The sequence below is a fragment of the Manis pentadactyla genome, chromosome 9, assembly GCF_030020395.1.
Source record: "Manis pentadactyla isolate mManPen7 chromosome 9, mManPen7.hap1, whole genome shotgun sequence".
Lineage (NCBI taxonomy): Eukaryota > Metazoa > Chordata > Mammalia > Pholidota > Manidae > Manis > Manis pentadactyla.
The window spans coordinates 37,132,155-37,159,909 of record NC_080027.1 but is presented as its reverse complement, the minus strand read 5'-3'; the positions used below and the strand labels follow the sequence as shown (position 1 = coordinate 37,159,909).

The 27,755-nt window shown below is 39.3% G+C and overlaps 1 protein-coding gene across 2 annotated transcripts in view; it reads right to left on the bottom strand.

Annotated features, from left to right (window-relative positions):
* The window catches only part of PAK1 (p21 (RAC1) activated kinase 1), a 130,610-nt gene extending 109,668 nt beyond the window's left edge, over positions 1-20,942 (bottom strand). Inside the window, exon 1 of one of the 2 annotated variants that reach the window (XM_036895470.2) lies at positions 20,803-20,942. The gene's annotated coding sequence lies outside the window, so the exon portion shown is untranslated. Of the gene's footprint in view, positions 1-20,679; positions 20,783-20,802 lie in introns of those variants that run through there. The other variant, XM_036895472.2, reaches the window with a different exon arrangement.
* Between the last annotated feature and the right edge of the window lie 6,813 nt (positions 20,943-27,755).

Sequence of the window (27,755 nt, the reverse complement as noted above, 5' to 3'; positions counted from 1 at the left end):
AAGCATTCAAAATTTCATTATGAACTGTCTTGTACCCACCTTTACAGTTTGAAATGGATGCTACTGGCTGCCTACCCAGCATCCATTCCCCTCTTCCTCCTTCCTAACAAAGCTCTGGTCTTTTCAGGTATTCATCCTCAGCAGCCTTTGTCACTAAGTCAGTTCTCAAATTTTAGCACGCTATCAGAGGCATAACCATCTGGAGGGCTTGTTAAAATACTCATTCCTAGGCTGCATGGAGTTTTTGATTCAGTAGGTCTGGTACATGCCCTGAAAATTTGAATTTTTAACAAGTTCCCAAGTGATCACACTTTAAAAGTCACTATCCTAAAGGAAAGCTAACCCTAAATGTAGTTCCAGGGGTAGGTCTTGGTTTACATCCAAACCAAACACAGTAATCCCAATCTCTTTGCCAGTTACTAGTTGAAGAACTCAGGCTTAACCAGTTAGCATCTGGCATGCCTCTGAAAACTACTGTAGTTCTGCAATGGGCAAGTGGCCTAAGTTGGTCCAAGGGGACTAAAGAGAAGAACTTTTTTTTCCACTTTGGGAGATGAAGTCAATGTATGTCTCTGCCTCTGTCTCTCTCTGTCTCCATCTTCCTCCTCCTCCTCCTCTCTCTGTCTCTCTCACACTGTCTTTCTCTGTCCCTGTCTCCATTTCTCTCTCTTTCATCTACTGGTTAATAAAGAAACTTATCTATACAACTGTTCTTATCAGCCAATCTACCATCATGATGGAAACCAACTTGGGGATAAAAGTAACACAGGCTGTTTATAATTTAACCAAGGATGTGAAAGCCATTTCTAGATTTAATGCAATCCCTATCAAAATGCCAATGGCATTTTTCACAGAACTAGTGCAAATAATCCAACAAGTTTTATGAAACCACAAAAGGCCCCCAAATAGCCAAAGCAATCATGAGAAAGAAAAGAAAAGCTGGAGCTATCATAGTCCCTGATTTCAAACTATACCACAAAGCTACAGTAATCATAACAGTATGGTACTGGAACCAAAAAAGACATATAAATCAATGAGGCAGAATAAAGAATACAGAAATAAACCCATGGTTATATGGTCAATTAATCTCTGACAAAGGAGACAAGAATATATCATGGGGAAAAGACAGTCTCTTCAATAAATGGTGTTCGGAAAACTGGACAGCTATGTGCAAAGAATAAGTGGCTCACTGTATTACACCAGACACAAAAATAAACTCAAAATGCATTAAAGACCTATATAAGGCCAGAAGCCATAAAGCTCCAAAAGGAAATCATAGGCAGTAAACTCTTGAACACTGGCACTAGTAATTTTTCTGGATATGTCTCCCAGGCAAGGGAAACAAACAAACAAAATAAACAAGTGGGATGACATCTAACTAAAAAGCTTCTGCACAGCAAAGGACACTATCAACAAAACAAAAAGGCAACCTACTGAATGGGAGAGTATATTTGCAAATGATATAACCAAATGCAAAATATATAAAGAACTCAATACCAAAAAATAAAAAATAAAATATGATTAAAAAATGGGCAGAGGACCTGAATAGACATTTGTCCAAAGAAGACATACAGTGGCCAAAAAACACATAAAAATAAAAAGACATTCCACATGACTACTCATTAGGGAAATGCAAATCAAAACCACAATGAGATGTTACCTCATACTGGTCAGAATGGCTACTATCAAAAAGACAAGAAATAACAAGTGTTGGCAAGGTTGAGAGAAAAGAGAACTCTCATGCACTGTTGATAGGATTGTAAATTGGTGTAGCCACTATGGACAACAGTATGAAGGTGCCTCAAAGAACAAAAAATAGAAATACTATACATCTTAGCAATTTCACTTCTGGGAATTTACCCAAAAGAAAACAAAATCACCAATTTAAAAAGATATCTGAACCCCTAGGTTTATTGCAACATTTAAAATAACCAATATATGGAAGCAACCTAAGTGTCCATCAATAGATGAATGGATAAAGAAGGTATAGTACATATATATACTGGAATACTACTCAGTCATAAAAAAGAATAAAACTTGCCATTTGCAACAACATGGATGGACCTAGAAAGTATTATGCTAAGTGAAGTAAGTCAGACAGAGAAAGACAAATACCGTATGATTTCACTTGTATATGGAATCTAAAGAACCAAACAAAACAAAAACAGACTCAAACACAGAGAACAAACTGGTATTGCCAGGGGCTAAGGGTCAGCTGGAGGGGGGGAAATGGGCAAAATAAGTGAAGGGGATGAAGAGGTACAAGTTCCCATTATAAAATACATAATTCAGAGATGAAAAGTATATCACAGGAAATATAGTCAATAATATTGTAATATCTTTGTATGGTGATAGTTGGTAACTATACTTATCATGAGCATTTTGTAATACATATAACTGTTAAGTCACTATATTATATAGCTGAAACCAATGCAATATTGCACATCAACTATACTTCAATAAAAAAGTCATACTAAATTTTTTTAAATGCAATAGAAAAACAAAAAAGTAACGCAGGCTGGATATAAATTTCAATATGATTTAAGCCAAATTTGGGTCAGAAATTCTGCTTAGAGAATTCCAAATGATACAGAATTTGGTACTAGAAAAGGGTACAAGCCACCTGAATCCCTCCATGGCAGAATCTGTAAACTGATTGGCTCAACACCTATTCCAATCTCTTTTAGCTTTGGGTACCACAGAGGTTGGAAAACAGAAAAACTGTATTTCCCAGACTTCCTTCTAAATGTGATTTAGGTTTTGCTAATCAGATGCCCGCATGCCAGAAACTGACTTGGAATTAAATTAGATGAGTGGAGAGAATGGGCACAGGACATCCCTTTTGCTGGAACAAACTGCTACAGAGGCAGCACAGTTCTATTCTACCAGTGTAGCAACAGCTTCCTGATTCTGGAGCTTCTAAATTATGGCAAAGACAGTAGCATCCCTGAAAGCTCGGTTCTTTGGTGCAGTTTGAGGAGTTTGGGCCTGTAAGCTCAGCTTGGGTCCATTTCTTCTACTCTCCCAAAGACTCTGTATCTCTGGTACCATTTAATAAACCCTTTTCCTTGAACAAGCTAGAGTGGAATTCTATTACTTAACCCTATTATCAAAACCCCTGACCAATAAAATGTCATACACTAAAGAGAACACGTAATATTTACATCATATTCCCTTAACACCTGACCCCTTCCTTTCTTGTCTTTGCATCAGTGTTTCCCTGTGTTGGAATGTCCTCCTTCAAAGTCACCCCATTTGCAAGTTACACACTTCCTCCATGAAGAGATTTACATAAAAAGGAATTAATACAGAGGAAAGGAAGAAAATTGACTTGACAGAGGAGACTGAGCTCTGAAAAATGAGTAGTAAGACATCTGGCAGAGACAGGGCAAAGAGGAAGGAGAGGGGCATTTCAAATGTCAAGAACATTCACAAAGGCAATGAAGTGCCTCTTGCCACCAAGGACTGACTATAAGAACTCACAGGTTCTTAGAGTTGGGATTGATGCCCCAGCATAAACTGGTTTTTGATCAATCAATTAATGTTGAATACAAGTGATTTTACAATCAGTTGTCAATAATTTCTAAGCACTAATAAACATACAAAAAATACTGTACTAAAAAAATACTGTACTACAAGCTATAGGGAATTTCCCAGTCTCCCACTTTTAAAGATTACGATGTATAAGGAAACAAAGACATCTGAAAAGATGGGCATAGCACAAATACTATCAAAAAAGTGCAAATTCATATAAACAGTTGTAAAAAAAAATGCATGTCGGAGTATCTAAGAGTAGGCATTATTCAGAGAAAATTTCCTTAAGTATTCACCAAGTACTACTAGGCATCTACTATGTGCTAAAAATTATTCCAGGTGCTGAGGATACAGGGAAGCAAGCAGACAAGATCCTTGCTTTGACAAGGCTTAGATTCTAATCAAAGGAGAATTAGGAACAAAGATCTCAAGGGCAGGGCTGTAAATAAAAGCACTGGTCATTAGGCTCAGTTTAGCTTCCCGGCCCTGTAATGATAACAATAGCCAGCACTTACTGAGCACTTGTTATATGCCAGCATCTGCCTGGGCTTTAGAATTACTACCTCACATAATCTAGTGACAAACTATGAACAAATGTACTGCCTCTAGTGTCGTTTTAAGGATAAGGAAATTAAAACTACAGAGGTTAAATAATTCCCCCCAGATCACATAGTTAATAAGTGGCAGGACCACAGGATTCAGTTAGTCAGTAGCAGAGGTTTTAACTGCTACACAATATAGAAAGAGGACAGAATTATATTTACTTGAGATTAAGCTTTGTTCAAAGGGGAGGCATGGAATTTTATCATTGTTGAGGGTTTCTTTTTTCCCTTATCCCATAAAATGAGGAGTTAGACTCCCTAAGTCATGGTCACTTTCAGTTTCTGTTTCCACGGTTTCAAAAACAATGTGAAAGGGTATTCAGGTGCCTCATCTAATTGTTAGTGAAAAGGTACTTTGAAGGCTGACCCTAAACATTTCTTATCCACCAGTTGGGACCACTTATTTCCATGCCTGCATTAAGGGGCACATTAGCATTATATTAATTGGTATAAACAGCTGTAGCACAAACCTCCAACACATAGGAGGCTGGAGGCACAGAGAACAAAAGGAGAGGCAGGACAGCAATGATTGGCTGACCTGCATCCATCTAGGTCAGGCATGGCATTTGGTCCCTCTGCGTTTCTAAGTTCTCATGAATGTGGAGCCTCAGGCAGCAACCCAAAACCTTCCTCATTTACATCTCAATCTCCAGGAAGAATTACAATGGGAACAAGAGCTACTGAGGCAGAGAACAGACTCTGAATATTAAAGTACACACTAGGAAGGAGCTGGCAAAAGGAAGAATAAGAGGTTTTCTTTTGGACCTTTCAATGTAAAACAATCAAACCCTACTCACTCACCTGTCATATAAGATCTATGTCTAACAGTACCTTTTCAAGGAGCTTTTCCAAATCTCATCAATTATTATTCACTTCTTCCTATCCCTATGCATTTATTAGGTATCTCCTATGTACCAGACTCCAAGCTAGGCAACACAGGAATATAACAAATAAAGCGCAATTCTTGACCTTGGAGAATAAATCTAATGGGTTAACAAGAACGTGCAGAGGGATTCTTGTAATCTGAGGATAACTAATATCTAAAAATGCCATTTAGGTTAACTAACATTTAGGTTAATAACTAATTTCCTAGTAAATTTTTTAAAGCTGACTGGGCCTTTAATTTATCAAGATAAACATAAAAGAAGTATTTTAAATTCCTATTTAACAATATTTTTTATTGCCATTAAGGTAAATCTTAAAGGACATCTGTCACTTCACATTTGGCTTTAAAAACTCATTGATAAGAGGATCCATTTTTGTAAAAATATTCCAGAACTTCACTAATTTTTCCCAAGGGTCTCTTAATTCTTTGTTACTCAAATCATTGTCCTCTTAATCTTCTATTATGTCATTACTCATGTTGCTTTTCCCTTCTATCTTAAACTAGTCTTTTACCTAATCCTCATTTGTCAAGGAATTGTTGGTGTGTGGTTCAAGCAATTCTCCAATAGAGCTTCATTTCAAATTCATAAAATTCTTCATGTTTTGCAGAAATTTTGGTTTTCAGTTTAGAATCTATTTGCATCATATTGTTAGATGTTAATTATCCTACCATTAGAAAGGCACTTAGTGACTAAGATGATGAAGAGGGTAGCCCAGTGATGAGCAGGGAGGAATGTTTGAGGAGACTCATTTTCTAACTGATCAGTTCCTATGGATAACAAATGAACTTCTATATATCTAATCATAGTGCAAAGGATGGAGACAGTGCTACAGAAATTCAAAAAAGCTTAATAAATACTTGTTGAGTGAATAAGTAAATTATTTTATTCAATCATTCAAATAGCATTTATTGAGAGCCTACTACATACCAGATACTGTTCAAAATGCTCAGTATATAGCAAGGGATGAAACACAGTACTATCCTGTCTTAGTGCATTTGAGTTGCTGCAACAGAATATCATAGACCGGTGGCTTACAAACAACAGAAATTTGTTTCTTACAATTTGGAAGCTGGGAATTTCAAGGTCAAAGCGCTAGAAGATTCAGTGTCAGGTGAGAACCTCTTCCTGGCTCATCAACGGCTGTCTTCTCACTGTCCTCACATGGCAGAAGAGGGTGAGGGAGCCCTATGGGATTTCTTTTATAAGGACTTAATCCCATTCATGAGGGCTCCACTCTCATGACCTCACCACCTCCCGAAGGCCCCACCTCCAGATATCCTCACATTGGGCATTAGGACTTGACATATGAATTTGGGGGAGGCATAAACATTCAGTCATAAATGGGTAGGTGAAGTCTGGAAGCCTAATTGGAAGAAATGGCATACAAGCTGGACCTCTATGAATGAAGAGATTTAATAGCAGAGAGAAGAGAAGAATTTCAGGCTGAAGGAATAGAGTGATATGACATAGGAAAGTGAATGAAACTGGAAATATTTTTAGAGAGATAAAGCAGGGTTAGGAGAGATGAGGCTGAAGAAGTAGGTGGGGTGAAATTGTAAAGTTCTCTGAAAAACAAATTAATTTACATATTGTCCTACAAACAATGGGGACACACTGATGGTTTTTTAGCAGAACAGTGGCAGGATTAGAAAATTTACCTCAAGCAGAATAATGGATGAATAAAAGGGCAGAGAAATTGGTGGCCAGGATGCTACTTAAGAAGTAATTAAAATCCTAGAGAAAAGATTATAGTCTAAACCAGCAGAGAGAACAGAAAGATAAAAACAAATCTGAAAAAAACTCATATAAAACTGACAAGCCTAAATAACCCTCAATCATGTGTTAACGCATTCAGTCAGCAAATATTTGTGACACTCACTATGTTCCACTATACAAGGTACTAGCATGTAATGATGAACAAAAGAGCTATGTTTTTTGACTCCATAGAGCTGAAAGTCAAGACATGTAACAGTCAAATAAGTATAGGATTAAGGTTATTATAAATGCCATTACAAAAAGACAACAAAGTACTGTAAGAGGATAATAGAGGGGATCTTCTTTAGATGAGGCAAGCCCTGGCTCACAGGCAATAGTCAATATATTGAAAGAAGAAAAAGAAGGAGGGAGAGAGAAGCCAGACTTGGGAAGAAGTCAGTATTGAGGAAGAACATACCAGGGGAGAAAAACAGGTGTAAAGGCCCTGAGGCAAGAAAGGCTTCTCAAACTTTGTGTAACGGGAAAGAAATGCCAACAGTTCAGAAAGAAAAGCCTCTCAAGAGAGGTGGAGTGTGGCACAAGACAAGTCAGAGAAACAAAAACAATGGCCAGGTCACTCAGAACCTTCCTTATAAACCATGTTTAAGATTTTGTATTTTCTCCTAAATAAAACAAAAAGCCTTTACAGATTTTTAAGTAAAGAGCTCAATTAAAAGATTACTGCAGCATCCAGGGTAGAGAAGGTGGCAGCTTGCATTAGAACGGTGACAACAGAGATGAAGAGGGGTGGTTGGATTCAAGAAATAACATAGGAAGTAAAGTGGACAAGATTGGGTGTGGATATATTGGAAGGACAGGAGATCAAAACTGTCAGGGATAAATCTTAAATGTCCAATTTAAGCAACTAGGCAACAAAGAAGCCACTTAGTACTATGACAGGGATTAACTGGAGGAGGACCGGGTGCGTAGAGAAAGATCAAGAATGCAGTTTTAGAGCATATTAAGTAGGATGTGCTCTAAGACTTCAAAGTGACAATACCAAGTGGGCATTTAGATGTAAGGGTCTAGAGTTAAGGAGAGAGGTTTAGGTTAAATATATCTGGGAAAATGAGGAGTTTCCTGCATAGTTTTCAAAGTCAGGATAATGAATAAGATCAAGTAGGAAGACAGTATGAAGTAAGAGGATCTCTCCCTTGATGAATGTCAACATTTAAAATCAAGGTAGAAAAAGGCAACAAAATAAATTAAGGAATGGTCAGAGGTAAGGGGCAAACAAGGAAAGTGGTATCACAGAAGGCAAAAGAAGAATATATTAAAAAGGGTGTAATAGAGACAAACATAACGAGAGGTCCAATAAGATGAGAATGAAAAGGAAATTCCGTGGCTGCTAATATTGCAAAAAGAACATCCAGGTCAATGAGCCTCTTGAAAGAACACAAGCAAGACTTATAAAGGGCTTCATGCAAAAATATAAAACAAAAAATCTGAATCTGATCAAACCTCTAAATACTAGCTCACAAGTAATATATATGAGGAAGGAACATGTTAAACTGTTACAGAGATGCAAAATCCAGGGTGAAACTGTACAGGACAAACAATGTGGTTTCTTCTACAAATAAAAGGAAAAGGGAAAAAAGGAGTTTGAGAGGAAATTTAGAAATTAAAAGAGACTTAAAAGACATATCAACTAATATGTCTGTGTATCCCTTATCTGGATTCTGCTTCAAACTGTTAAAGAAAAGAAAAAGTACAACATCTGAGCCACAACTGAATATTCTGATGATATTAAGGGATTATTGTGGTGTGTATGTGTGTGGTTATGGGTTTTGGGTTTGCCTTTTTTTTTTTTTTAAGTAGATTTGGCACCATGGGGACATTCTGGGCCTCCACAAAAGCAGTTGTGATGAGGTGGGGGAGCAGAAGTAGAGTGGAGTAGGTGGGCAAGTATGAGGAGGTAAGGAACTGGAGGCAGAGGCTGTGAACTGCTGTTTAAAGAAGGCTAGCTTTAAATATCATATTACCCAGTAATTCCACTTCTAGGAATTTACCCAAAGAAAATAAAATCCCTGATTTGAAAAGATATATGCATCCCTATATTTATCACATTATTTACAATAGCCAAATTATGGAAGCAAACTAAGTGTCCATCAATAGATGAATGGATAAAGAAGACGTGGTACATACATACACAATGGAATATTATTCAGCCATAGAAAAAAGAAACCCTACCATTTACAACAACATAGATGGACCTAGAGGGTACTATGTGAAGTGAAATAAGCCAGGTGGAGAAAGACAAATTCCATATGATTTCATTTATTTGTGGAATATAAAAACAAAACAAAATGAACAAAAGAGCAGTAGACTCATAGACACTGGAAACTGGTAGTTACTACAGTGGAGGGGTTGGGATGGGTAGGTGGGTTGGGTGAGGGGGATAAAGGGGCACAAAAATTCTCAATCATAATATAAGTTGGTCATAGGGATAGTAGTACAGCATGGAGAATATAGCAATGATTCTGTAACATCTTCCTATATTGACAGATAGTAACTGCACTAGTGGGGGGGAGAATTTAATAATATGGGTAACTGTTGAACCACTGTGTTGTATACTTGAAATCAATATAAGACTGCATAACGATGATACTTCAATTAAAAAATAAGACAACTAGCTTTGAAGGAGAACAAAGATAGGGTTTAGCTGGAGGCTAACATGGAATCTCAGGAATTTTTCTTTGATGGGGAAAAGGAAAATCGTTTTCATTTAAACAGAACATTTGAATGCTGCTCGTAACTCAGTAGAAAGCAAAATGTAAAGATGTAGTGAAGGGAGGTTTCTAAGACGGGACCATGGGAAGGATTCCAAAACCATGTGAAGCAGCAGGCCTTTCCTTTAAAGAAAATCACTTCCTTCACTGTAAAGGAAGGGGCAAAGGCGAAAATGGGTGCAAATCCCAGTACATTCTTAGGTTCAGCAGCAAGAATATGAGGTCTTTGTTTTGTCTGTGATATACAGGCAAAGTCTTAGGGCGGGGAACAGGGAGAAAGAGCCAGGGGGAAAAGTGATAGGTGGAGACTGAGGGGAGAAGTGTAGAAAAAGCAGCTATTTCCAGAGCCAGAAAACAGAGGGAGAAAACATATTTGTGGGAAATGAGTCAATTAAATAGACCAACCCCTGAAGACATCATTGAAAGAAAGGCTGTGGTGGTATTTCCAGTTTGCAAATATTAAAATCTGTCAAGCCCATTAAGTCTTCATATCCCTTGACCCAGCAATCCCATTTATGGGAATTCACTCTAAAAAAATTATTTTTGAAAGGGGAAAGCTATATGTAGTGTTATAGATAAAATAACAGTGTAATTAATAATAGGAAAAGAAAGATCTAAATGATCATAATGGTTAGTTTGTGAGTCAACTTGGCTAGACTTAGTACCCAGTTACCAATTAAACATTAATCTAGGTGCTGCTGCAAAGGTATTTTGCAGATGTAGAGAATATCTATACTTGGTTGACCTTTTAAATATATTATCCTTCATTAATCTGGGTAGGCTTCATTTGATCAGTTGAAAGCCCTCAAGAGCAAAGCTGAGATTTCCCTGAGAAAGAAGAATTCTACTGGTTCCATTTCTCTGGTAGAAAGAACACTGATATAATAATTTTTAGCAAATTAGAGAATATCATCTTAAATTTTATAATGAGCACTAAGAAATAACATGGGAAAATGTTCAGGTCAAGAAAAAAGGGCAAAAGACAAACTTCAGTTTACAGTAATTTAAAATGTGTAAGTATGTATATATGTAAGAAAAAAACAAGAGTTTATTAGCATGATTGAACAGTGGCTGAATTTTAATTTATTAATAGTGTCATAAAATAGAAATAGAGCTCTATTATTTCGTGTTATTATTTTTTGTGAAACAGAGCTCTATTATTTTTAATGAGAGAAAGTAACATTATATGTGGAAAGCCTTACCAGAATTATGTGACATTTTAAAGAAACTCATACTAATGTAAACAAAACCTGCCAATTTTGAAAGGTTGCCTGGATAGTACTAAAAAGAATGGATCTTCTGGAAGGCAAACATGCCTCCAAGGGCCTCAATCCAATGCAAATTTTCAGTAACATATAATTCCTCAACACAAAGGAAATGAAGAAAGACCCAGAATGACAAAGTAGCTGGTGATCAGCTTAAGAATTTTCCACATCCTTATCTAGCATCACGGCATGCATTCAACTTTGACTCAGGCCAGAGATATTTGCACCAGGCAGCAAAATATTCAGCACAGTTAAGTTTTTTCTCTCTTCCCCCTTTCTCAAAGGATTCTTACATGTTTATTGAGCTTGAGAAAGGCAAACAAATTTAGTAAAGAAGTCGCATGGACCTCAGTTTGAATGCAGGCTCCACTTTCATTCATTCAATGAGAAAATATTTATTGAGTAGCTATTGTATGTTAAGAACTGTGAATATAATAGTGACCAAAAAAATAAATACTTTTTATTTTAAGGAAAAGGGTACCATGTTAAAATTCATTCTCTTTAGGGTGCCATACTTTAAAGAGAAATGATAATAACTGTCTGGAGCTTAGGCTCTAGTAAGGCAGAGAGACATGAATCAAATGCCATAGTGTAGTAGGTAAGAGTATGGTTCTATGTAAACAAACAATGATATGAATGCTAAAGTGTTTAAGGGTAAAGTGTACTGGTATCTGCAACTTATTTAGAATTCCTTCAAAATAAGATGGTCTGATGCATGGATTAAGGGATAGATATTCAATAAAGCAAATACAGCAAATTATTTTAGAATCTAAATAATTTGTATATGAATACTTACTATACATACCCCCTCCCAATATTTTATTATAAAGAATTTTTAAACATACAAAAAAGTTGAAAGATACTGTGAAACAGTTTCAAAGAGTCAGACTACAGGAGGGATTTTTTTTTTTTAATGAAAAGTTCCATCTTTGACCAAAAGTCCTACTGAGTATCACAGATACACAGAGGCAATCTCAAAACCACTTGAAAACTTGGATTAATCAGTTTGTTCATCAATATTTGCTTGTTTGTTTAGCTGACAACAGAAAACATTTACACACAAGACACTAGCTAAAACTGCTGGTTCATCTCTTCATTCTGGCACTTTGGAGGTGGGGTGAGAGCCGCAGGTGGTCACTAATTGCATCAGTCTATAAAATCAGATACAAGAATCCCTTCTCAATCTCCCAGGATTAATTAGGATATTGCACAGGATAGCAGTTTGAAAGGTCTCTTCCTACCACCCCAGCTTCGTCTTACACCATTCACTCCTGCTTCTTATGCACCAGCCATGTTAGTTCCTCTATGTTGAGCTAATTTAGTGCTATCCAACAGCCATATAAGGTAAGCCACTAAAGCACACTATATATGCAATCTTAAATTTTCTCATAGTTATATTTTTTAAGTTTTTAAAAAGGTGAAATTAACTTGAAAATAACCCAGTTTATGCAAAATAGTAACATTTCAATATGTAATCATTATAAGAAATTAATAATTTTTAATTTTATATTAAAATTCTTTTTTTAATTCTTTTTCAGTACTACATCTTCAAAATCTGGTATGTATTTTACACTTACAGCACATTTGTACATTACAGCCAAATTTCAAGTGCTCAGTAGCCATACTGGCTAGTAGGTACTTCATTGAATATCATAACTCTAAACTTTTACCTATATTCAGGGCCTCTGTGCATTTAAAATTCTCCCTCTGCCTGACATGCTCTACTCTGCCAATCTCTGCATGACTTATATCTATTTATCTTACATATGTTAGTTTGAAAACATTTCCTCAATGAGGTCTTCCCTTTCATCACTCTAAAATTCCTTACATTAGTTTTTTGTTTCTATCTCTGGTAGGACTTACCAAAACCTGCAACAATTTATTATGTTTCTTTTCTGTATTGCCCTCTGGAATGTAAGCTTTATAAGAGCAAGGACAAAGATGATTTCTGTATTGTTTATGATTGCATCCCTAGTACTAAGCACAATGTTTGAAACATAGAAGCAATCGATAAGTATTTGTAGACAAATTAAGAAATAGATAAATCGAACACCGTAGAGATGTATTGGGTTTATATGTACGTGAAAGTATTTCACGGGAACTCTACCAGCCCACAAATCAGTGTATACACTGCAGCCATTCCCAACTAGCTTGGGGCTTTCACATATTTCTCTGGCAAGTGGCAATGGATAGAAATAACATGATTCTTGGAAAGAGACCAAGCTGTTAAGTAGTTGTTACCATTCTCCAAGGAATCAATAAATTCGTAAAAGTCAACGGAAAATGAAGGAAGTGCCACTGGTCAAGGCAGCATCCAAATGATCAGGAATCAATGCCGCATTTGGAGACAAAAGATATGGATTAAAGATTCCAATTTGCAAATTCCCAGCTATGTTATCATGGACAAGCCATTTAACTTCTCTCCATCTATAAAAATATGGTATCTTAAGAACAGAATTAAATTAAATGAGATTGTATATGAAAGTGTTTTGAAAATAGTAAAGTGTGTATATATATATAAATTGTCTCTAGGCTGCTCATGAAACTTGGACCTTCAAATTCTATCACTATGAATTTTTCACCACTGCTCATCTGGCTTCTTGTTTTGTTTAATTTTAAATTACTCTGTAGATTATATATAGATAACACCTTGACCTAATCAAACAAAATCTATCCTGATACCAAATAAAATCTTAAGACTATGGGCTGGTAAGATGATTCCACATGGGAAAATAATCTTAAATGGAAGAAAATATTATAAAATAGTAATTCTCCAACAGGTAATATGGGGTTAAGAGTCCTTCCAACTATACCAGGTCCCTCTCCACCTATCCCCCAACCTCTAGCCCACTGAGAATTATTTCCATATGAAACACAGTTACTGGTGAACTATGTCCTAGCACAGGGCAAAGGTAGGGAGGAGGAGGAAAGGAGGCAAAAATTCACTGCCATAAAATATCTGAGCTGTAAAGTAGGCATCAGATTTAATTCATCTAAATGGCAGCTAAGGAAAACTCAGGCTCAGGGTGGTTTAAGTAAGGCACATTGTCACAGTTAATAATCATAAAAACGTCTTCAAATCCCAGCTTGACCCCTTTGCTCCTAAATTTCCTCATCTAAAAGTTAGTAAAAAACACCATCTTAATATGTTTGAAGAGTTGATAAAATATCAAATGTACTGACACTGTGAAAGTACTGAGTAAAGGTCAGCTGTAATGAGGTGGCTAATGTTCATGTGGTCCTGATCTCATTTATCCCCAATGTACAATGTCATTGGAGGAATGGGGTGACTGGGAAACAGAGAAATCATCATCTCAAACTGATCTTTTAAAAAGATTAGAAGGAAATAGATGAAAGCCTACCACTGGTTATCTTTCTAAACTAAAACTGTGAAGGATTTGTTGGTGGTGGTAGTTTTTTTTTTAACTTTTATTCTTCTGTATCCTCCAAATTTTCTGTGAGAATCATGTATTACTTGCAGAATAAAAGAAACATAAATGCATTTTAAAAACAAGGAGTTTGAGTTAAAGACTCTTAAATTGAAACAGTAACAATATGACAATATTTTAGCTGGCTGGACCCTGGTTAACAACTCCTGGAAAAAAAAACGTATTTCAGGGATTGAGGAAAATCCTACAGAATGCCCCAGAATCTCAGAGCTAAGAGCACTTTCAAAGGCCACTTAGTCCAAACTCCCAACTAATAGCCAACATTGGTCAAGTACTTCACAGTTTATGAAATGCTGTGCGTTTACCTACGGAGCTCACCTGATCCTCACAACACTGTAAAGGTATAAGACAGCTATGATGTAATGGAAGAAGCAAGAGCTCAAGAGTAAGAAGGAACTGCTTCAAATCATAGCTGTGCTGCATAGCCTCAGGCAATTCAATTAACTTGTTTTCTCTTCCAAAAAATGGAGATAAAATGATACTTGTCTTAGCTAACCCAGGAAGTTGTTGAAAGAATAAAATGAGATAATGTTAGTGAAAATACCATGTACACTATACAAAAGGCCCTTCACTTATCTGAGCCTTGTTTCTTCTCTGCTTTTACCACTCCCCACCTTGTGCCCTAGCTGTTAAGTTGTACTAAACTACAGGGCTCCCCCAAAATGTTCTCAAACCTTCTAGCTCTCATCTTGCTCTTTCAGGAAGGTCTTTCCACTCCCCTCTTACTACCTCTCCCCCACTGTGCTTGGTTAGTCCCTTCTCACCTCTCAGAGCCCAACTTAGGTATCACACCCATTAGGAAGGCTTGCCAGGCCACCCCCACTTCAGGTGCAACAGATGCCTTTCCTCTGCCTTCACACAGCACCAGCATATGAGTCTTTTTTGTCTCAATATAGTATAATAGTCTACAAACACGTCTGTTTCTCAACTCTAAACTTGAGTAGAAACCAGGTATGATTCATCAGAACCCCTGAAAATGCCTGATGCTTAATATGAGTTTAGCAAATGATCTTTAAATGACAATTAAAACAGTAGTTTTCATATAACAGGTACATAAGACATTTATGCAAAATATTATAAGGTAATACTTTTCAACCTTGGCTATACATCAGAATCACCTCTAAACTTTCAAAAGTAGAGAGATATTTTTTTAGTTACAAGAGATTTTTATTAAGTAGAGTTGAGACAGAGTCCAAGCAACTGTATTTTTTTTTAGATCTTCCAAAGTTGTTCAATTGGAAGGCCTGCCAAAATTAAAAACCACTGCTATACATAATTTTAAACATAAAATTATAATTCTACCTAACATCTATATACCTTAACATCTTATAATTCATTTTCACATATACTATACTACTTATCATCATGGCAACTCTGTGTTAGGTATTATTTCTAACCTCTGTTAGGTATTTTCCAAATGAAGAAACAGATTTCAATAAGTTGTGTCCAAGTAGGTCTTTGCCTAACTTCAAATTTAACTTCTTCCTTTTTACATTTATCTACTTCTTAGAAAGTATTAGATAATATAGCAAAAATATACAAAGTACTATGGAGACAAGGGTTCAAATTAGGAAGATATCAGTCTCAGTTTTGTGGAAATCAGGGAGAAAATAAGGGAAGCCAGGCCTTTATGATATAAGCAAGCATATGAAGTTGTAACCCACATCTATACTGTCATTGTCATTTATATCCCAAGAGAGTCAAAAGGCAGCTCCTACAAAGGAGAAAAATGTTACTGCCAACCTCAGTTAGTACTTACACAGTCTGACAGGGAAAGGGTCACTGGAGAGCACTGGAAGTGGAAATGTAGATGAAGAAAGCCCCATAAACAAAAATCAGTCTCCCAGTGCTGCATGTAAATTACCTCACCCAAACTCAAGGAATAACAGCCCAGACAGAACAGACTTTCTATAACTAAGACTTAGATCAATTTTAGAAAATTAATCAATACCAAGCAAAATCATGTTAATGTGGGGTCAATGAACCTCTGGTTCTTTCTAAACTTATTACTACACTATTCCTAGGGAGGGGATAATCTGGAGGATCTCACCACATGGATGATTTCCCCCATCTCAAAGATTAGCAGGATGGGAGAGTGGGAGGGAGTTACTCATGAGAGATAAGGCTTAACAAGAGCAGGAAAATGTTTTTATCATGTTACATTACATATTACATTGTGTTAAGAAGTTTCTGATGGCAAAGAGAAATGAATATTCAGGCAAAGGTGACTGAGAATACTGGATAAAGTCTGACCTCTCAGTTTCAGTAAAGAAATGTTATCTTCTAAGTCTGCAATATCATGACCATCTGACATAGTTTTATCAGCAATTACTTTTTTGTAGTTCAAATCAGGGACTTCAGTCAGTATTTTCTTAGGGGGAAAGAGCTAAAGAGATTAGGAAGCAATCTAAGAGGGCATTTCTAGTGCCCAAAGATTAGTTTGCTATAACATTTAAAAGGCATTATGATATAGTGGCAAAAGTACTACATTTAGATTTTAAAAATGTAGTTTTAAACCGATATTTAGTCATTTGCCAATGATGTGCCTTTGAGCAAGCCAAGAATTCTACCTCAATCTCCTAACTTGTAACATGGAAATACCCATGTCATAGGGCTGTTGTAAAGACTAAACAAAAAACACCAGGGAAAGATGTTATTCTTTTCTCTGTATGAATGATAATTGTAAATGCATGAAAATCTGTCTTTACCAATCTTTCTATGTACAAAAAAAGAGAGTAGACTAAATGAAGAAAAATTTTATTTTAACGCTTACAGCAATATACTTGCAAAACATTCCTGTACCCTCCATGCCAAAAAGTTAAAGCAACCTGGGTAATGAACGTAACACACAAATGCTGGTATCTGGTAGATACAGGCTGGAACTGGGTCTGCCACTTTCAGGAAAATAATGAATTAAGTTCCCTTAGCCAATCTGAGTCTCAACAATCTGATCCTAGAAATAAAGATACCAGCAATCACCTTACATGCTCATTTTGATACAACATTTCACATAGCATCTGTTACATAACAGGTGTTCAATAATGTAAGCTATTGTTAATAAGTTCACCTAACAAATTATACTTTTCAAAGGTTTCTTTATGTTCAATATTTTACTTAGTTGCTTTATAATCCTGTAAGATAGTCATAGCAACTGTTACTATCCCCACTTACAGTTAGGACAAAAAGCACAGAGATAAAATTATTTCCGTAAGGTCACACAGTTTATTAAAATGTTTTTAAAGTCTGTTTATCAAAATGTTTGATAAACTATTCCTAAAATAAGGGAAAAAAATAGTAAGACAACTTTTTTATCCCTCTATTTTAACCCTTCATTTCAGCACTTACCACACCATGTCAATATCTTTAACTCCTTAAGGACTTGATGCATATCTAAACATCCTGTCCCACTATGGGGACTGGCACACAGCAGAAAAGAACTCAATAAGTGTTTATAAATAAATGGATGCACAGATGAAGCCAATCTCCCAGAGGAAAATTAGGGAAGGGAAAAACTGGATATGGTATATTAGGGCTAATAAGAAAGTGAAAGAAAGAAAGTATTTTAAGAGCTTCATAAGAAAGAGAAATCTTTGTGTGGAGTCAAACAGGCTTTAAGTATCACTAGAGAAAGACAAAAATCACAGGAGATCCAGAAGAGACAGTTTCAATTCAAAGGTTTAAAGTTAGGGTGCTTATTTAGATTTCCAAAACCAAGTTGCAAATTCCCAAGAAACAATCCTAGCTTAGGATAATTCAACAGCAGTTTTCAGGTCGTGGCCAAAAGAACAAAAGCCAAAAATCCTGCAGGCTTTGGTAGAGAAAAACTGATGTAAAAGGGAAGAAAAGCTCAGTCTAAAATAAGTCCCCCAAATGTTAGAATCCACTTGGATTTGCATACTGGGTGTGGTTCCTCTTCATTCTGAGAACTATTCTTGAATAAAACCCCAGTGTAGTAGCTGGCAGTAAATGGGACGAAATCATATTATTCATTCAAACAAATATCTGAGTGCCTGCTTTTTGGAGTCACTACTCTTGGCAATGGGGTTAAAGTAGTGAAACAAAACAGACAAAATCTTCTGTTCTCAGGAAGCTTTTGATCTAGTGGTAAAAGACAGACGACCAATGGAATGGAATGGAAAGGAATGTCAGCCAGTAGGTGCTCAGGAAGAAAAAGAAGGGAAAGAGCTGGCAAAGTAGAATCAACTGCAGGGCTTGTGAAAGCAGAGGCTCGGGAACCCCACCCAGAGTTTTTCACGTGTAGGTCTGGGATGGGACAAATAATCTGCAATTCTAACAAATTCTCAGATTATGTTGATGCTGCTGGTACAGGGACCACACTTGGAACTAACTGCCTCTAACCCAAATGATTAGGTGACCTGTATCTCATGGGCCTTGACTTGATTCTTCATTCATCCATTTACTCATTTCAAACACATATTTGATGCCAGAAACTTTGCAAGGCACTAAAACTAAACAGATCCTAGACTTGAAGAAATTCACAGGTTAATGGAAAAGACAGGCATAAACTCAAATCATGGCCATAGAGTGCTATAGAGAGCTATAGGAATAAAATATACACCAGCCAGGAGATGGCAGAGCAATTCATTCTATGGAGGTTAGTAGGTGGAGTGTCTAAGGGACTGCTCCCTAAAGGTCCAACAAGCACTTCTCCACAGGCAAGTGGAGGTGGGAGGCCAGCCTTCCTGGCAAAAAGAACACTACATGCAAGAGCAGAGATGAGAAACAGTATGTCAGGGTAGAATGTAAGGCTGCAAACATATGCCATACTCTGAACTGAGCTTCCTATTCATTTTGAAGAGTTTGTGAAGTTAAATTTAGGCGACTAGTGGGGGAGCGTGAGGAGAAATTATGTGTTTGGATTTTGTTTTACAAAGCTCTCTCTGGATACACAGTGCCCTCCTTTCATAAAGCACTGCTTCCTCCAGACCTAGCACAGGGGCCTCTTAACATGTGCCTAGTAAATGTATATTGAATTGAACTGAATAAGCTTTTTGTCAAGGGCTGTCTTAGGGATGAGAAGCAGGTCACCACCTTCCCTACAGGATTCACTTTGGCCAGGACAAGACTTGTAAAACAGGTCCAGCAGCCTCAGTTATTGCACATTACTCTCTGTGCAACTGGAGTCCCCCAGAGATTAGGGCTGGCACTCATTGTTTACATGTCTACCTCACCCACTAGACTTTGAGCTCTTTGAAGACAGGCAATGTCTTACTAGACTGAATCCTCAGAGTCCTGGCAGGAGACCTGAAACATAGTAACTCTCTGGACTCCAGTAATGTTGGGTAAATGAATGACTAAATAAGCATATTTACCAGACAGACCTATGAGCTCATACAGGCAAGACAGAGATAAGCTTCAGGGAATGTTTCAAGATCCATGTTCCCAAAACCCTTTATGAGAATCAGTTTCTAGTTGAGGTGAGATGGATTTATATGCACCTGATTTAGGATTTCCCAAATAGAAACAAAATATGTTGCAAATCCTGTGGCAGAGATCCTACCTGGCCTCGGAAGGCCCCAAAGAGTGGAGGGGGGATTGGAGACAGGGCTGGAGGAGGGAATTCTTCAGTGGAGTGCTGAAAGCAGAGTAGGTGCTTGATACCTGCCGGTTTCTAGGGCGTTAAAGCAAACTCCTGGAACTTTAGGGCTGGAAGTGCCCTACTCAAGGTCACGAGGAACTAAGTGAAGTCACAAGGTAAGACCTATAAAGCCCAAAGATACAGTAGGCAAAATTAAAGATTTTTCTCAGGAACAACTGTTAAGAGAAAAGCTAGACTAATTTACATGATTTATTGGTAACCACAGCACTAACCTGTCCCCTTTTACAGTTCTTCGAAAAAACATTAAGACAGTTATCCAAGGAGTTAACAAACAGCAAGCACTTGGCTCCCAGCGCCCACAAACACCCAAATGTCTCAAGTACTCTTTCACAACTCTCCCAGCAATGTTTGCTGTTAAAATATTCAAGACAGGGCAGTAATAACCATGTATTTTGAAATGGAATAGTGAACATAAAAATAACCAAAACTCTCCATTCCCTGTTTGGTTGTTAATTCCACAAGTTACAGGGTATTCCCCGGGTGGGGGAGGGCTGCACAAAGCCAGCACTAGCCAGTCGGATCTTTCAGGGAGTTGAGCCCTATAGGTGGTTCCCTGGCCCGGGCCGTGGTGACCTTTCCCTGCAGAAGGAATCGGACTCCACTTTGCTAGGCTTCTCGGCCACCGGCGGGGACGAGCGCCGGAGGACCGCAAAGTTCCGGAGGGAGTCGCTCCCGGCCCCAGACCTGTCGGGTCTTCCGGCCCCTCCCCCGCCATTCCCGGGTCCCCCGGCCCCCCAGCGTCTGAGACCCGCGGCGGCGCCGGCGAGCGCACAGGGGGCCTTTGTTGGGCGGGCAGGAGCGGCCAGCCTCGCGGGGCGGCGCACTCGCCTCACCTTACCTGGTGCCCCCGCCCGCGGCCCCGCCGCGGAGAATGAATGAATGGGCGCGGGCCCCCCACGCCGCGCCGCCCTGGCCCGGCTGCCTGCGACGCCCGGGGTGCCGACGGGAGGCCGGCTCTCACCTTACGCGCCCGCGCGCCCCGACTCCGCTGCTCCTCCTCCTCCTCCTCCTCCGCCCGGGCGGCGGCGGTCGAGCCCGGGAGTGAGCGCGCGAGTGTGCGCGAGGGGCCGCCTCACGCCTCCCCAGCCGGCTTGTGCCGGGGGTCCCCGCTGGACCAGGGGGGGTCCGCGCCCGGGAGCGGGCGGGACGGGGCGAGGGGACGCGGGCGAAGGGGGTGCTGCGGGGAGCGGGGATGCGCGGGGGCTCGGGCGGCCTCAGAGAGGGGCGGGCGGCCGACCGCGAGTTCTTCGAGGGGATCTTGAAAGCGCGCGGCTCCGTGAGAGAGGGGATGGGAGTCTGCGGAAAAGCGCCCGCGGAGAAGGGCGGCGGGGCCCGGGCAGGGGGCGGCGGGGAGCGAGTGTGAGGGGGAAGGCGCGAGGGGGCGTCGGCTGCGCTGCCCGCACCTCGGGCTCCGGCGGCGGCGGCGGCCGGCCTCCTCCCCTCCTCCCCCGCCTCCCGCAGGTGGGAGGGGGCGGGGAAGGCTGGGCCCACCCACGTGAGCGAGACCGACCCAGGCAGAGGCGGGGCGGGGGGGGGGGGAGCCTGGAATGACGTCATTGGCGCCTGACGCCAGAGGCTGGGAATCACTGGCTGCCGCGTGACGTCATCTCGCCCCCGTCTCTACCTTGGTCGCCCACTCTACACAGCTTCAGGCTTCTTTGACGAGGCCCGTAATGAGGGTTTTGGGACGAGCTGGGGGCCTTAGTGGTGTAGGGAGGGTCAAAGCTAACGGCTAACCGCCCTGGCATATGGCCCTCCCTCTTCAGGTTGCAAAGCAGCCCTGCGTCTGCTAGCTCGCTGCCAAGAGCTAGATTTGAAAACTACCCCATCTCCTGGAACCTCAGAACCAAACATTTATTATAATCTTTATTTTGTTTGTAGGGATAAGGGTAGGGGGACCAAAAAAAATGATAGTGGAGATGTGAACTATCATGGAGTGATGATGTGCAAAAAATGGGCTTCCTTTCCCTTTCTTCACGGAGGCTACATTCAACCCAAACATTTCCCTGAGCTCAGATTCCGTATTTTCCACTGCCTCCTGGACAGCATCACTTCTACACCTCACTGAACCTCAAATTCCACATGTCCAAAACTGCACGTTTGTGACTAAGGGTCTAGAATCAGATTGCTTCAAATCCCGGCTGTACAAATGTTATAGGACCTTAATATTTCTAAGTCACAATTTTTCCATAGTAAGTAGTACCTGTATATCCTTACCTTGATCACTCTAACCCTCAGTTTTACCATAGTAATAGTAACTGCAACTTCGCATATATTAAGTAAGCCCTTTGGAATGTTGACTATTCTTAGGACCATTTCACCCCAAATTGAGCCACCTGTTGCTTCGTGGTCTCAGTGAATGGATCACCATCCAGCAGTCCACTAAGCTAGAAACCTGGACATAGCCCCCATTCTACCACTCTCAACACCTTTATCATATTGGTCTCCAAGTCCTGTAGAGTCTACTAAACATTTCTCATGTCCTGGCTTGACCTTCTCTTAACTCACCACCATCACCTGGGCAACCGGAGCGCTTTCAGTCTCTCCAAATCAGTCCGTTCTTACTGGTGACCAGAATAACCTTCTAAAACCACAAAGCTGATGGTGCCCTACCCTGTTTAAATGCTCTGCGAGGCTTTTGTTGCTTTCAGGATGAAGTCCAAACTGCTCAACTTGGCACTGTACGGCTTGGTGCTTACACCAGCCTTACTAGTTTCATTTTACACCACGTTGCTTTTGTTCCAGCCACACTGAAATGTTAATGTTCTTTGAACACACATTTCTTCACGTTTCTGAGCCCTTTTCTTTTTATTTCAGTAGCCAACATTTATTCACTTTACAAAGCCCAGCTCAAATGTCTATGTTTATTTATCATTTGACTAATATTTCTTAAGTTTCCCTAAGCCTTTTTGATGCTGTAGTCCTGTAGTACTTCCATGCCTTTTATAACGTGCAGCACACTGTATAGCACCTGTATTTGTGTATCTGCTGTCTACAGGAGAAGAGGGTTTAAAAACAAAAATCTTCCATGAATGTCTTCTGGATTTCATACCATGTGCTAAACTGATGTGTGGGTGACCAGAGCCTGAAATTCACTTTCTCCACGGCTTTTAACATAGTTAACAAAATCCAGACAATTCTACAAAATTGTAGTAAACATTAATCCCATATCATTCAAGTGCTAGAGCATGCATTCTCAATGGAGGTGGTATCTCCTCCAAAGAAGTGAAAATTGGCTTTTAGGTGGGCATAAAACATCTCAGATATTATGATGGTTTGTGGCCTCAAAAGCTCAACCCTATTAGACAAACTCTTATCCCTTAGTATTTTATTTCTCTGACTAGAGATTATTTTTATTTCTTTTTATTGAAATATAATTGACATATAACATTGTATTAGTTTTAGGCCTACAACATTGTGATTTGGTACATATATGTACCAAATGGTAGCAACCATAAGTTCGGTTAACATCCGTTGCCACATATGGTTACAAATTATTTTTGTGACAAAAACTTTTACGATCTCCCTTAGCAACTTTCACCTATACAAAACAGTATTTATAACTATAGTCACCATGCTGTACCTTACATCCCCAGGATTTATTTATCTTATAACTAGGAAGTTTGTAATTTTTAACCATCTTCACCCCTTGTGCCCACCCCTCCACCTGGGATGCTTTAAATGTAATTCAGTTTTTCTCCTTAGGAGAGCAATGCTTAAAAAAAAAAGTTGAGAACCCCCCCATGCTAGAGTAATGCGTAATCTAATGTATTCCTTCCACTTGTACTTCCAGTCTACCACAGGTGAAGGGTTTAGTCGTGACAGCACAGCATTTCAGGGGCTATCACTGACTTAGCACCACCAACAGAACCCTCATTGCCATCTCATCAGTGAGTGATTCAGTTCCAGAATCTCATCCTCATCCTCTGGGGTCACTCCTGGTACCAACTCCACAGTTTAGGTTTTCCAAAAAGCAAAGCCTGAGATACTACTTGAATGTAAGTAGTTTATTTGGGGGGGTGATCCTGTTAACGGGAATGAGACAGGAGAAAGGGAAATGTACAGTGTGGTATTGAGAGCCTTCTTCTAGAAACTCAGAGAAGCACACAGAACACTCCCCACCCCGCCCACCCGAATAGAGCACCTTAACGATGAGAGCTTCTATTTCTCATTGAGTGAGGGCTGTCCCGGGGGCTGTTGCCTCCTCTGGACCTTTTGCCTTTGCTTGCATGTTTGGCAAGCAGCTACAGATGTTGGAGAAGGTCGTGAGAGAGAATGAGGAAAGATGTGAGATGTACACTTGAGGTGTCACACTAGCAGCCCAAGGAGAGTTAGAACTGTCCACCGCATTGCACCTGAAATCAGAGGCAAGCTAAAGGAATGTGACAAGTACCAGAAATGTCTGCTACAGACAAAGAAGTTTTCATTTATAGGTTCACATTGTAAAGCCAACTACAGTGGATAATGCTGAACCTTTTTTCCAAAATAATGGAGCCAATTTACACTCCCACCAGCAATGTATGAGAGCTCCAGTTATTCTACATCCCCACCAATTCTTGGTATTATCTGTCTTTATTAGTTTAATCATTTCAGTGGGCAGGTGGTGATATTGCATTATTACTTTAATTTGCATTCCTTTGATTGCTAATGAGGTTGAAAACCTGCTCATAAGTTTGTTAGTCATTTGGATATTCTCTTTTGTCAAGTGTTTATTCAGATCTTTTGTCAAGTTTTTAAATCAATGGTATAGAGGTATAATTTACATGTAATACAAATACACCTGTTTTAAGTGTTTAGTCTGATGAGTTATGACAATATGCATCTCTTGTAACCACTAGCATACTCCTTACCCAGAAAGTTCCCTTGTGCCCCTCTACAGTCGATCCTCTACCACCTGGAAATCAATGTGGTATTACTGTCACTATAAATTAATTTTGCCTGCTCTAGAATTTCATATAAATGGAGCCATACAGTATACCCTACTTGGTGTCTGATTTCTTTAATTCAGCATAATTTTTTTTGAGATTATCCATGTTGTTTCATATGTCAGTCAATACCTCATTTTTATTGCTGAGTAGTATTCTGTGTGGATTTACAACAGTTTATCTGTTCAACTGTTGATGGACATTTCAAAGGTTTGGCTATTATGAATAAAGCTACTAGGATCAATCACATACAAGTCTTTGTATGTATATTTTTTCACTTCTCTTAGGTATGAAATAAGTTGTAGATAAGCGTGTATTTAACTCTATAAGACTGCTGAACTTTTCCAAAATGATTGTACCATTGTGTGTACTTTTGACATGTCCCCATCATTCTTTGAGCACTTCCTTGCTTCCTTTGCTGTTTTTTACGGAGGTTACATTCGACCCAAACACTTCTCCTGAGCTCAGATTCTGTATTTTCCAAATACAGGAAATTCTGTACCTGGGTTCTTCTTATACTTTCTGTTCTGGGTTCTTCTACTTTCTTTGACCTAGCACTCAGATCAGCCATTTCCCCAAAGAGTTCTGATTCCTTTCATTGAAGAATAGTATTTAGAAGCCAAGGTCTAAGCACTAGGTGAGCTCATTACTATGGGGTGTCACTGTTCCCAGGTGCTTTCGGTGTAGAGAGATTCCAAGCGGACTCACTTTTGCTCTCCTTTTGGACTTTAAAAGACATGTTACCATGAGTTCTATAGGTGCAAGAATGAATTGTGCCAACAACTTGAGGGAGCGTGGAAGCCTCTGAAGAGAATGCAACCTACCAACACCTGATTATAGGCTTGTGAGACCCTGAGCAAAGGGCCTATTAAGTCATCCCCAGGCTCCTGACCCACAGAAACTGAGATAATAAATGTGTTGTTTTAAGCCACTACATTTGTGGTATTGTTTCACTGAGCAATAGAGAATGTATACAGGAGAGTAGGAAAGAAAGTTCTATCAATTAGACGCACTCATAAGAGATTGGGAAGGCAGAAGTTAGGCAGAAATCATCTTCCTGATGCTTTGGCTACTGCTGCTGGGAAGAACAGGTGTGGAGACTTTGGGGTTTTCTGTAATAGTATCTTAGTCACTAACTTTTTGGGTACCTAAGGTAGTTGTTGTGACAGAAGCCTGATACCTCCATTGCAGCTACGTGTGTATTCTTGAACATCAGTAGTTCCATTGGTGGGCCTCTGATCCCCTACCTCCCTAATTGTGCAAGAAGTAGCAGCTCTCCTGGCAGGTCAGTTTGGCAGTGTTGTTCTGGGAGTTATTCCTGGAAGTCCAGTCTACAACTCACTCCTTCTAAATTTGCCACAACCTTGTAAGTACCTCATTTCTCTTTAAATCTTTTTCTACTTACATTAGGTAGAGTGATTTCTGTTTCCTGCCCCTCATGCTTAACTGATATACTTTTGTTTGAACTAGTTTAAAAAGCTTCCTGTTCCTTGTGGTAAAGTGATCATAGTCTAAAATATCAGTAAGGGCATTAAGAGTGGGCTGTTGTAACAAGGAGAGGGAAACTGAGGAATTCAGGGAGGAAGGGCTAGGGCTAATTCATTCAACCAACACATTTCACTCACCCACTGCTCTGTGTCAGGCCGTGGAAATAAAGAGATAGATCATAAACACCCCTGCCCTCAAGGAGCTCAAAAGGTAGTTGAGGAGACAAATGCGTATATGAATAAATCACAGTACAACATGTTATGATCTGTAAGAGGAACTAATTAAATGTAACAGGAGTCCTGAGAAGACAGCAATAATTCTGCCTCCCCAGAGCTTTTAGGAGGTGGCATTTGAGCTAGGTCTTATAGGATTAATGAACCTAAAAAGACAGAAGATAAAAAGGACCCATCACCCATGAGTTTGTTGAACCCAGAGTGAATCAATCACTTTGCATTATTCCATTTAACCCTCACATCCCCACACATAGGTATTATTATCTCCTTTTTACAAATAAGGAAGCTGGGCCTCAGAGACATTGATAATTTGACAATGTCACACAGTTGAATATAATAGGAAGCAAGCTCATTGGATCCAATCTTGATAGTGTAAGCATAAATGCATTTATTTCAAGGTAAGAAGTCACATGAAGAATTGTAGGAAGTTCTAAAGACTCCAGGCTGAGCTTCAAGGAGTTACTTTCCAAGTCCTATTGGAGGGAGGAACCAGGGGATCTGTGGCCCTACCACAATCAGGAAGACTTTCCTAAGGCTGTGGGCTCCAGAACCCTGCCATCTCCATTCCAGCTGCTCTGCACTTCACACCAGCACAAATAGTTCCCTTGTGCCCTTTCCATCTCCCCATGTCACTTGAGTTCCAAACTCAAATCTTGCAAGAGTGCATTTGATTTGTGGACCCTAGCTGGAAACAATTCTAGGAAAAGTGATAGGTTTTACAGCTTCTAGTATAGGAAGACATACCAGAAGGCAGTTGGACTGGATGTTAAGTGACCCAAGCCATCATTTCTTCCGCATTCAGTTTGATGGGTTTGCGAATACTCTTTCAATAAATACTAAAATGATTGATAATGCCAATCATGTATGAAAATCAACACTCTCATACACTACTGGTGGAAGTATAAATTGATATAAATGTATTGGAATGTACTTTGGCAGCATCTAATAATATTAAAAGCATGTATCTGTTATGAACCTAGCAATACCACTTTTGGGAGTCTATCCTACCATGGAAAAAATAGCACAAATACATAAAGTTCAAAAATGTTTGTAATTACATAGAAAACATTGTAACTTATAAATCTGGAAATGACCTAAATATTCATCAATAGGTGACTAATTAAATAGATAAATAATACATCCATACAGCAGAATGCAGGCATCACAAAGAATTAAATGGATGTCTATGTACTGGCCTGAAAAGATACTCTTCATGTGTTTTTGAGGGGGAAAAAAAACCACAGTTACAAGTAGTTGGCATAACATGA